The 10,760-nt window shown below is 44.8% G+C and overlaps 1 long non-coding RNA gene across 1 annotated transcript in view; it reads right to left on the bottom strand.

Moving 5' to 3' along the window:
• The window catches only part of LOC139023359 (uncharacterized), a 9,068-nt gene extending 6,614 nt beyond the window's left edge, over positions 1–2,454 (bottom strand). The window contains exon 1 of the long non-coding RNA XR_011474494.1: positions 8–2,454. This is a non-coding gene — a long non-coding RNA (uncharacterized lncRNA). The remainder of the gene's footprint in view (positions 1–7) is intronic.
• Positions 2,455–10,760: the final 8,306 nt, after the last annotated feature.

Here is a 10,760-nt window from a genome sequence, read left to right on the forward strand (position 1 = left end):
TTAAGACCTTCGCTTCATACAGTTACACATATGCTTCATTACACACTTTCATTTATGGATTCTGACAATGACATTTCAGCTGGGGCTTTTGTCCGCGAGTGGCATGTTAATGACAGATCGGTATCTCAATGCAGTTCTTTGTCTAAATTACTACGAATTTCGCAGTGCATACCTCCACAATCAACCTGACATGACAAAAAAACTATTTTGGATGAGCCTAAATCATTCTACACACAATACTCTTTTATGACGAAGCTAAAACAGGTTTTTATGTTTGCAAATTTTTTTATTTTTTTTWACTTAAATATCAGTATTCAGACCCTTTACTCAGTACTTTCTTGAGGCACCTTTGGAAGCGATTACAGCATCGAGTCTTCTTGGGTATGACGTTACAAGCATTGCACACCTGTATTTGGGGAGTTTCTCCCATCCTTCTCTGCAGATCTTCTCAAGCTCTGTCAGGTTGGATTGGGAGCGTTGCTGTACAGCTATTTTCGGGTCTCTCCAGAGATGTTCGATCGGGTTCAAGTCCGGGCTCTGGCTGGGCCATTCAAGGACATTCAGAGACTTGTCCAGAAGCCACTCCTGCGTTATCTTTGCTGTGTGCTTAGGGTTGTTGTCCTGTTGGAAGGTGAACCTTCGCCCCAGTCTGAGGTCCTGAGCTCTCTGGAGCAGGTTATCATCAAGACTTTCTCTGTATTTTTCCCTATTCATCTTTCCCTCAAGCCTCCCAGTCCCAGCCGCTGACAAACATCCCCACAGCATGATGCTGCCACCACTATGCTTCCCTGCAGGGATGGTGCCAGGTTTCCTCCAAATGTGACGCTTGGCATTCAGACCAAAGAGTTCAATCTTGGTTTCATCAAACCAGAGAATCTTGATTCTCATGGTCTCAGTCTTTAAATGCCTTTTGCCAAACTCCACGTGGGCTGTCATGTCCCTTTTACTGAGGGGTGACTTACATCTGGCCACTCTACCATAAAGGCCTAATTGATGGAGGGCTGCAGAGATGGTTGTCTTTTTGGAAGGTTCTCCCATCTCCACAGATGATCTGTAGAGTGCTGTCAGAGTGACCATCGGTTTCTTGGTCACCTCCCTGACCAAGGCCCTTCTCCCCCGATTGCTCAGTTTGGCCGGACAGCCAGCTCTAGGAAGAGTCTTGATGGTTCCAAACTTCTTCCATTTAAGAATGATGGAGGCCACTGTGTTCTTGGGGACCTTCAAGGCTGCAGAAATGTTTGGGTACCCTTCCCCAGATCTGTGCCTTGAAACAATCCTGTCTCAGAGCTCTATGGACAATTCCTTTGACCTCATGGCTTGGGTTGCGCTGACATGTACTGTCAACTGTGGCACCTAATATAGACAGGTGTGTGCCTTTCCAAATCACATCCAATCAATTGAATTTACCACAGGGACTCCAATCAAGTTGTAGAAACATCTCAAGAATGATCAGTGGAAACAGGATGCATCTGAGCTAAATTTTGAGTCTCATAGCAAAGGGATACTTATGTAAGGTATTTCTGTTTTTTATTATTTACACATTTGCACCAAAAATCTGAACCTTTCGCTTTGTCATTATGGGGTATTGTGTGTAGATTGCTGAGGATTTTCTTTTTATTTAATCCAATTTAGAATAAGGCTGTAACGTAACAAAATGTGGAAAAAGTCAAGGGGTCTGAATTCTTTCCGAAGGCACTGTACTTGGATCCACTTCAATTTTGGACACAGTTCCACGTAATGGAAACAGATTATTATTTTAGTTTACGTTGCCTTCTTACTTAAATCACGGGTCATACCCAAAGTATAGAATTGAGTAATAATAATTGGAAATTGTCAAAAACATCTCTTATTCAATTATTCATACCTCTGTCCCTTACAGCCTGTTTGAGTTCAGTTAATATCGATTGTTCCACAGGAAACTTATCTCTAACCCAAACACACAGAAATTGGTTACTAGAAAAATACAAACATAACAATTTCCATCATGACACATAATTCCGCCCCCAAAATGTTTTTTTTTTTTATATGGGATGAGCCATGACTAGAACAACAAGCTCTCACAGTTTCACGTCAGAATTAGACGTTCATACATGTTCCTCAACCTCAAAATTTCGAAGTTGTTCCAAATGTGAAATTTCAAAGTGTTTAAGGTTAAGTTTAGGTATTAACTCCGCATTTTAAGCTTAGGGTTAAGTTTAGGCATTAACTCAGAAATCTTTAGGTTAGGCATTAACTCTGAATGGTTAAGGTAAGTGTTAAGGTTTGGGATAGGGTTAAAACAAATCACAAAAACAACTTTCTAATTGCTGGATTCAAACATGCAAAAACAGAAGCAGATGCTTACTTACGCCCATCCGCCATCCCCGTCCACAATGCTCTAACAAAACCGAAACCTACTTGAAGGTAACAGCGCTCACTGTTGCCCCTAGTGGCCAGTTTCCACGTCATCTCCCAACGTCCTCAGACATGGATGGACGTTGAATACTGGCTTGTATCACGGGTGACCTGGCTGGACTAGAATACAGTATACTGTATGCATGTAAAGTGGGTGAAACACTATGTAAACATTATTAAAGTGACCAGTGTTCAATGACTCAATGTACAGTGTCTTCAGAAAGTATTCATACCCCTTGACTTATTCCACATTTTGTTGTGCTACAGCCTGAATTTAAAATGGATTCAATTTAGATTTTTTTTGTCACTGGCCTACACACAATACCCTATAATGTCAAATTTAGTTTTTAATTTAGTTTTACAAATTAATAAAAAATGAAAAGCTGAAATGTCTTGAGTCAATACGTATTCAAACCCTTTGTTATGGCAACCAAAAATAAGTTCAGGAGTAAAAATGTGCTTTAACAATTCACGTCAACTCCGTGTTCAATGATTTAGCTTGTCTGTTTAACTGGATTTTTGAATGACTACCTCATCTCTGTATCCCACAGATGCAATTATCTGTATGGTCCTTCAGTTGAGCACTGAATTTCAAACACAGATTCAACCACAAAGACCAGGGAGGTTTTCCAATGCCTCGCCAAGAAGGGCACCTATTGCTAGACAAAGAATGCAGTTAAAAAAGCAGACATCGAATATCCCTTTGAGCATGGTGAAGTTACAGTATTATTATTTTAGGACCCCTTTAGGTAGGCTATATATATATATATATATAAAAAGGGTTAAGGTTGAATTTGGCCTTTACTACTATAGCCCATAGAAACACATTGAATAACACATTCATAAATGGCAAAAAAAGACAGTCCAAAAATGTCCATTAATTTGTATGGGTTACCTTCAGATGAGTCCAGTAGAGCAAAATGGAGAACACTATCGTGTTCATATTATTTTGTAGGGCAAACCGTTTTCATGAGAAGACCGATTTTCCAGTACCAACCAACATTTTCACTTATAAATTGATCCATAGATCAAAATGGCTTGCATTAAGCAATAGCCCTGGTTCCCACGGACCCTTACGTCACAACATCTGACAAAGCACATGCCTGCAATCCTTAAACCGTAGCATAGCAATAGAGTAGTTTTATCACTATAGCCACGCCCTGATCTGTTTCATCTGTCCTTGTGCTCATCTCCACCCCCTCCAGGTGTCGCCCATCTTCCCCACTTATCCCCTGGGTATTTATACCTGTGTTTTCTGTCTGTCTGTGCCAGTTCGTCTTGTTTGTTCAAGTCAGCCAGCGGTTTGTCTCATCTCCTATTTTCCCCAGTCTCACTTTTTCTCGTCCTCCTGGTTTTTGACCGTTGCCTGTCGTGAACCTGTACCCACCCGCCTGACCACTCTGCCTGTCCCTGACCCTGAGCCTGTCTGCCGTCCGGTACCTTTGCTCCACCTCTGGATTACCGACCTCTGCCTGACCTGACCCTGAGCCTGCCTGCCGTCCTGTACCTTGGCCCCACTACTCTGCTTGCCTTGACCTGTCGTTTACCTGCCCCTGTTGTTACAATAAACATTGTTACTTCTACACAGTCTGCACTTGGGTCTTACCTTGATTCCTGATAACTATAGCACATTCAGAGATTGATTTATATCCATTAATCTAAAATAATTCATTGACCTTAAACAAAAAAAACGTTCTGTTTGTCATTGACTGACAAGATTAATATGAGATGAAAGGCTAGTTCCAAACGAGTTCCGGAAGCTAAGCTAGAGCTCTATGAGACGTTCACAGCGATGGGGGCAGACATTTTGATCAAGGGAGACATTTAGAAAACATTAACATTTATATACGATTATGTATTTTACAGTTACAAGGAAGGTGAAAACTTATAGTTAGTCATTTTATAATTTGTTAATACTATATTTAGAAAGCATATAAGTMATTTCAAGTCTTATTCATACAGTTTTGTTGAATAGGAAATACATCATATAAAATATTTAATATTTGTATCATATTTGTACCTTGTAATTGAGCATTCGTCCTGAAAATTGACTACACCTCAGCAATTTATCACAATTTTAACCAGAAAGGTGAGATTTGAACCTTTCTTGGTTCAACTCAGCAAAAAAAGAAACATCCCTTTTTCAGGACCCTGTCTTTCAAAGATAATTAGTAAAAATCCAAACATCTTCACAGATCTTCATTGTAATGGGTTTAAACACTGCTTTTTCAATTAACCATAAACAATTAATGAACATGCACCTGTGGAACGGTCGTTAAGACACTAACAGCTTACAGACAGTAGGCAATTAAGGTTACAGTTATGAAAACTTAGGACATTAAAGGGGCCTTTCTACTGACTCTGAAACCCAAAAGAAAGTGGTACGTTCCGTGACTGTATTTGTGTCTTGTTTTGTATGTGTGGGCGGTAGTGGGGGGGGTAGTCGTAGAATCTAGTTAAATTAAGGCGTTGTAGTTTTGGGTGGGCCAGTATAATGTTTTTGTCTGTTTTATGCTAGGTGGTTTTTGGTTGTTGCTGGTATGGCTCTTTAATTAAAGGCAGTGTTTGCGTTTTCCTTAATTAGAGGTCTATTAAGGTAGGTTGTTTCTCAACTGTTCTGTTTGTGGGTGTTGTCTTCGTGTCTGTGTATGCGTACACACGGGACTGTAAGCGGTTGTTTGTTAAGTCTGTACCTGTTCTAGTGCTTCGTGTTTATGTGTACTCATAGGCTGTAGCGTCAGTCTACATTCGATATTATTTGTTATTTAATGTAATCCGTCAGTCGATTGCTTTTTTTCGGTGTGCTCGTGATTGATTCTAATAATACTTTATCGTATTTGCAAAACCGTGAATATTTGGTCGAATCACCACTCTCCTTCTTCGTATGAAGGGGAGGAGGACCCGTTACAGAATCACACAAACCCAGATCAAGCAGCGGGTTATCGGACGCACGAACAGCAGCAGTTGGGGAAAGGAGGATTGGACATGGAAGACCTAGATACTGGACGGTAAAGGATGACGCCTGGGGAAGAGCCAGTGGTAGTGTCGGGCCCAGAGCGGAGCTTGGAGGCAGGAACAGCGGAGAGGGGACGTATGTCAGGAGAGCAGCACGGCAAGAAGGCTGGAGGCGCGTACCCTTGAGTAACACCTTAAGAAATTTCTTGGGGGGGGACTAAAAAGCGGTGAGGGCTGGCGCAGTAGAGCGGGCGGTTAGGATAGCTGAGCAACTCGCGTGGGGGCAATTATGCGCCGTGGAGTAAGAGGCGTCGTAGTCACTGGTCAGACACGGTTACGTGAAACTGGGGTTAAAGCGCAGCCACGGTGGTCTCGCTACTCGCAGTCGGGGCGTAGACCTTGCCGGTGGGCGCTTTACCGGTCATTCGACACCTTGGCGCGTGCACTGCGAGAGGGCTTAGGTTGGGACATGCGAGCTCGTATACGTGCACTCGCACACGCCGGCAGCACACCATCGGGGAGTTTAAGGCTCAGAGTATACCAACCGGCACTTTTGCCACTACTTCCCTTTAGTACTACAAGAATTTTTTGGGTGTTTACTAAGGGCCTACAAGATCCTTGCAATCGGTATCGTGCTGGTCCCAGTCCTTCAACAGTGCTCCAGTTGCGGGTCCGCGGCGTTCATGACCTGAGCTTCAGGTCCGGTTTTCTGTCGCGGGTAGCCGCAGCGGGAGACTACTTCTCACCTCAGCCCCCGAACCATCGGTGGAAGTGCTCACGGGATAGGTCATTCCTGGTACCGGTTGGGGAGGCCTCGGTGCTGCAGAGCACGTGTCCTCGGGTGTTGTAGTATGTGGGATAGGTCTGTAACACAAGGGTGCAGAGATTATATCGGCGCACCTCCGCTCAGCTAGTACACAGTTCGAGAAACTACCGCAGGCTTCCATGTGCAGGTCTCTTCAGAGCCTGTTCCTCCTCCACGCACTCTCCTATGGTGCGTGTCTCAAGGCCAGTGCTCAGTTCCGGTACTACTCCCCCTGCCACCACCCCCCGTGCACACATATATTCTAACCCCCCAGAGGAATCGGAACAAATAACAAACAACAACATGCACAAAAAGCGTGTATATCTCGTTCCTCTGGAATTTGGTGCCCGGTCATGCGGAAGCGGAGCCTCAAGTGACAGTCTGGCCGCAAGTAGGCTCCACTGAACTGCCACGATAACCTCCGACACCTGGCAACCTTCCCAGCCCTGGTAACACCTTCAATCTTCGCTGAATGCCGTTGCCCAGCGGCGCTGAACTGCCCGTCTGCCAACGGCGCCTGAGACTGCCGTCTGCATGAGCCTGCAAAGCTGCCGTCTGCATGAGCCTGCAAAGCCGCCCGTCTGCCAAGAGCTACAGAGCTTCGCAGACCGGATCAGCCAGAGCCTTCCGCCAGACCGGATCAGCCAGAGCTTCCGCCAGACCGGATCAGCCAGAGCCTTCCGCAGACCGGATCGCCAGAGCCTTCCGCCAGACCGGACAGCCAGAGCCGTCCAGCCAGGACCAGCCAGAGCCGTCAGCCAGGACCTGCCGGAGCCGTCCGCGGACCTGCGGAGCCGTCCAGCCAGGACCTGCCAGAGTCCGTCAGCCAGGACTGCCAGAGTCCCTCAGCCAGGACTGCCAGAGTCCTGCAGCCAGGACTGCCAGAGTCCCTCAGCAGGACCTGCAGAGTCCCTCAGCCAGGACCTGCCAGAGTCCTCAGCCCGGTGCTGCCCTTATCCGGTGGCTGCCCTTATCGGTGCTGGCCCGTATCCGGTGCTGCCCTTCATTAGGTGGGTTTAGTTGAGGGGTGGTCATTGGGAGGGGGATACAGAAACGGGAGGACTATGGTGGTGTGGGGACAGCGTCCGGAGCCTGAGCCACCACGTGGTCGATGCCCACCAGACCCTCCTGGACTTTGTGCTGGTGCGCCCGGCGTTCGCACCTTGAGGGGGGGTTCTGTCACGTTCCTGACCTGTTTTCTGTTGTTTTGTATGTGTGTGATGGTCAGGGCGTGAGTTTTGGTGGGCAGTCTATGTTTGCTTTTATGTTTGGTTTTGGGTTGCCTGGTATGGCTCTTAATTAGAGGCAGGTGTTTTGCGTTTTCCTCTAATTGAGAGTCATATTAAGGTAGGTTGTTCTCACTGTTTGTTTGTGGGTGATTGTCTTCCGTGTCTGTGTCTGCGTACCACACGGGACTGTAGCGTTGTTGTTCGTTTTTATAGTCTGTACCTGTTCCTACGTGCTTCGTGTTTTATGTAAGTACTCATGGTGTAGGTAGCTCTACATTCGTTTTTTGTTATTTTGTATCCTTCCCAGTTTTGTTTTCGTGTCTCGTCGATTGATTTAATAAATCATTATGTATTCAAAAACCGCTGCATTTTGGTCGAAATCACTACTCCTCCTCTTCGTATGAAGGGGAGGAGGAACACCGTTACAGAAAGATGCCCAGGGTCCCTGCTCATTTGCGTGAAGTGCCTTAGGCATGCTGCAAGAAGGTATGAGTACTGCAATGTGGCCAGAGCAATAAATTGCAATGTCCGTACTGTGAGATGCCTAAGACAGTGTACAGGGAGACAGGATGGACGGCTGATCGTCCTCGCAGTGTTAGACCACGTGTAACACCACCTGCACAGGATCAGTACATCCGAACATCACACCTGTGGGACAGGTACAGGATGGCAACAACTGCCCGGACAGAACGCACAATCCTCCATCAGTGCTCAGATTGTTCGCAATAGGCTGAGAGAGGCTGGACTGAGGGCTTGTAGGCTCTGTTGTAAGGCAGGTCACTAGACATAACTGGCAACAACGCTTATGGGCACAAACCACCGTTGCTGGACAGACGGATGGCAAAAAGTGCTCTTCACTGACGCTCGGTTTTGTCTACCAGGGGTGATGTCGGATTCACGTTTATCGACGAAGGAATGAGCGTTACACAGGCCTGTACTCTGGAGCGGGATCGATTTGGAGGTGGAGGATCCGTCATGGTCTGGGGCGGTGTGTCACAGCATCATCGGACTGAGCTTGTTTGTCATTGCAGGCAATGTCAATGCTGTGCGTTAAGGGAATACATCCTCCTCCCTATGTGTACTCTTCCTGCAGGCTCATCCTGACATGACCCTCCAGCATGACAATGCACCAGCCATACTGCTCGTTCTGTGCGTGATTTCTTGCAAGACAGGAATGTCAGTGTTCTGCCATGGCCAGCGAAGAGCCGGATCTCAATCCCATTGAGCACATCTGGGACCTGTTGGATCGGAGGGTGAGGGTGGGCCATTCCCCCAGAAATGTCTGGGAACTTGCAAGTGCTTGGTGGAAGAGTGGGGTAACATCATTTCAGCAAGAACTGGCGAATCTGGTGCAGTCCACGAGGAGGAGATGCACTGCAGTACTTAATGCAGCTGGTGGCAACCAGATACTGACTGTTACTTTTGATTTTTGATCCCCCCTTTGTTCAGGGACACATTATTCAATTTCTGTTAGTCACATGTTGTGGAACTTGTTCAGTTTATGTCTCAGTTGTTGAATCTTGTTATGTTCATATAAATATTTACACATGTTAAGTTTGCTGAAAAATAAATGTAGTTGACAGTGAGAGGACGTTTCTTTTTTTGCTGAGTTTAGTTGTTTTTATGGCCCTCATACTAAATAATAACTTTTTGAGATTATGTAGATTACATTATTGATTACATTTAGTTACATTTAACTGGTTTAAATTGATAGATTTTGATGGGGATTTTTTTATTATGTTACTTAGATTGATGCACGGGTGCGTCAATAGACTCTTAAGGATTAATTACATTTTGGATGCTGTATCAATTCACCCAATCACTACAAAGATACAGGCATCCTTCCTAACTCAGTTGCTGGAGAGGAAGGAAGATGAGATGAATTCACCTTTCAGCAGGACAATAGCCAAAAATACAATACCAAATCTACAGTGGAGGTACTTACCAAGAAGAGAGTGAATGTTCCTGAGTGGTCGAGTTACAGTTTTGATTTAAATCTACTTGAAAATCTATCCCAAGACCTAAAAATGGTTGTCTAGCAATGATCAATAACCAATTTGAAAAAACTGTTAAAATTTTGAAAAGAATATTGGGCAAATGTTGCACAATCCAGGCGTGGAATGCTCTTAGAGACTTACACAGAAAGACTAACAGCTCTAATTACTGCCAAAGGTTATTCTACWAAGTATTGACTCAGGGGTGTGAATACTTTTCTTTAGATATTTCTCTGTTTAATTTTCAATAAATTAGCAAAAATGTCTAAAAACATGATTTCACTTTGTCATTCTCGGGTATTGTGTGTAGATGGTGAGAAAAACATATATTTAATCAATTTGGAACTCAGGCTGCAACACAACCAAATGCGCAATAGTATGAATACTTTCTTCTTATTATTTTATGTAAAAATATATATATTTAACTAGGCAAGTCAGTAAAGAACAAATTCTTATTTACAATGACGGTCTACACCGTCCAAACCAGGAAGATGCTGGGCCAATTGTGCACCACTCTATGGGCCTCMCAATCACGTCCGAGTGTGAGACAGCCTGGAATTGAACCAGAGTGTCTGTAGCACTGAGATGAAGTGCATTAGACCGMTGYGCCACTCGGGAGCCCACTGTACAGTGGGGAATGTAGCATCACTGCAAAGACCGAACAACAGCTGGGTATTATATGATGCTAACAGGATGCTAACTTGAGACCAGTGAAGTCGATTGGAATAGCTGGACAAACCCTTCTAAGAGTGAGGGTTCTTTTCAATTCTTTTAGGTTTCAAATGTTGAGTGGAACTATTATGMCATGGATGTGAATCTCATGATTTTTATGATCATCAGAAAAATGTCTCCAGCATTTCTTGTTCCTACACATGGTCACTGCACATGGTCACGACACATGGTCATCCTATCATACAATACATACAATTCAGACCAGAAACAGCCCACTCTCAAACAGGCACAACATATATGAACTCCAGTAAACCGAAAGCGGAGACAAGGTGTACATTGTGACACATCACCCTACTGTTTGGAACACAGAGCGTCCACTCTGAAATGTCCCTGGCTCAGCTCATGACAGACTTCATTAGTCCAGTACTTTTCCATTTACCCAAAGTGCTTTTCCTCCCATCCCTCTTCATTAGAAAGCATCTCCGAGTGACATAACACGTCACAAATCTCCTCTTCCTCCCCCCAACACAGCAATGATTAAAAAAAGGCTGAGAAGGGAATGGGATGGGATTTGTGTCCGAGAGCTGGCGTGTGTGTGTGTGTGTGTGTGTGTGTGTGTGTGTGTGTGTGTGTGTGTGTGTGTGTGTGTCACTTGGAGGTGTATCCTGTGGATTGTATTACAAAGGCTACCTTCAAATCGCTGCTCTTTGC

Source organism: Salvelinus sp. IW2-2015, linkage group LG31, assembly GCF_002910315.2.
Source record: "Salvelinus sp. IW2-2015 linkage group LG31, ASM291031v2, whole genome shotgun sequence".
In the NCBI taxonomy this organism is placed as follows: Eukaryota; Metazoa; Chordata; class Actinopteri; order Salmoniformes; family Salmonidae; genus Salvelinus; species Salvelinus sp. IW2-2015.